The sequence below is a fragment of the Ascaphus truei genome, chromosome 1, assembly GCF_040206685.1.
Source record: "Ascaphus truei isolate aAscTru1 chromosome 1, aAscTru1.hap1, whole genome shotgun sequence".
Classification (NCBI taxonomy): domain Eukaryota; kingdom Metazoa; phylum Chordata; class Amphibia; order Anura; family Ascaphidae; genus Ascaphus; species Ascaphus truei.
The window spans coordinates 205,232,558-205,234,338 of NC_134483.1; the positions used below are offsets into that span (position 1 = coordinate 205,232,558).

General features: G+C 43.1%; 1 long non-coding RNA gene across 1 annotated transcript; it reads right to left on the reverse strand.

Moving 5' to 3' along the window:
* Nucleotides 1-395: 395 nt before the first annotated feature.
* LOC142470166 (uncharacterized) lies at nucleotides 396-1,168 on the reverse strand. Its single transcript, XR_012789189.1, has 3 exons — nucleotides 1,036-1,168; nucleotides 854-926; nucleotides 396-466 (listed from the first exon to the last, which is right to left on the reverse strand). It is a non-coding gene; the product is annotated as an uncharacterized LOC142470166 (long non-coding RNA).
* Between the last annotated feature and the right edge of the window lie 613 nt (nucleotides 1,169-1,781).

The following is a 1,781-nucleotide window of genomic DNA, read 5'->3' on the forward strand; positions in this document are numbered from 1 at the left end:
ATACATACCATGATCAGTCATACTGGAGATATACCTATAATGCAAAGGAACAATATATAAATTGCAAACATTGACATGCCATCTTCAGTACCGTAAACAACACAGCAAAGTGTGTATTTGGTGTTAAATGTGCAACACCATGTATATTTCATGACATTCAAAATGTAAATCAGGCTGGTGTACACATCATATGGATGTACATGTTACACTGCACCAATAACATTGTATGTAAGCATACTAGAAGCATGAATGAGTATGGGCATAATATGTGTATTGTGTTAGCATAAGGAACAACACAATGCTAAAATATTAGTGCTTTGTTACCCCAGTTTTATTCACATACACACAACTAAAGTACAATTGAAGAGGGATTATATAACGTGTGCAACAATAACATACCGGTGCCACATCCCTTTGTGCACACAGCAGAGAGAAGAAAGGTGTGCAACCCATATTCATCTGTGTCCTACCAGAAGGGTATATAAAAAAACATTATTGTTAAGATAACATAATGTAAGTATAAAAGTAGAACTTGGAACATATATGTTTGTACTTACAAGAAAAAAATGAATTGATGAGATTCTGGCGTGTCTGGCCACCACTGGCTGTTTGTTCATTTTCAGCAGCTACATGGGTGGGATGCTCGTCTACCACAGGCTCAGCTAGGTCTGACTGTACATTGTGCCTCAGTGCAACATTGTGCAAAATGCAACAGGCAAGGATAATATCAGACACTTTTTGAGGCTTGTATAGAAGAGCCCCACCAGTTCTGTCCAGACACCTAAATCTGGTCTTGAGTAGGCCAAATGTCCTCTCTATAACAGATCTTGTAGATATATGGGCTGCATTGTACCTGTCCTCTGCTTCAGTTTGAGGGTTTAGCACCGGAGTCAAGAGCCACGGCCTAATTCCGTATCCTGAGTCACCTATAATGAATGGAGCACACATAAGCTGACATTAGTGATCAAATTGTACAATGCCAACATTCCTAAATAAAAATGTGTTTTGTGTTAGAACATGTAAATGTGTACTCACCCAGCAGCCAACCATGTTCAAAATGTCCCTCTTCGAACGCATGGAAGACTGAAGAGTTCCTCAGGATGGAGGAATCGTGACTGGAACCAGGGAATTTGGGTACCACATGCATTATCCTCATCGTCGCATCACATACCACCTGTACATTGAGTGAATGGTAGTGCTTCCGATTGCGGTACACATGCTCACTCTGACTAGGTGCAATCAAAGCAACATGTGTGCAATCGATTGCACCCAGCACACATGGTATCCCTGCTATATTATAAAAGCCAGTCCTGACTTCCAGCCACTCTGTCGCCTCTGTAGGAAAATGAATATAATTCCTAGCGCGTCTATTGAGTGCATAGAGAAACTGGGTCAAGGCCCGCGAGAATGTAGATTGCGAGACCCCGCCCACTATGCCCACAGTTGTCTGGTATGACGCGGAAGCAAGATAATGTAATGAGCACAGCATTTTAACAAGCCCAGGGACTGCACGACCTCTGGCTGTGAAAAAATCTAAATCTCCCCTTATCTCCTGATAAAGAGCTAAGATTGCTGCTGAACTCAAACGATAGCGACTTACAATCTCCTCCTCACTCATCCCATCTAACAGGGTTCTCTCCCTGTACAGACGCGGACGAGGCACAACTTGTCTCCTCTGTCTTCTCCTCTGATCTCCTGTCCCTCTCCCTGTCTCTGTCGTATCCGCGTGACTGTCCCTGTCACTGTCCCTCGGTGTGTCCCTCCCTTGCCCTATATGATTG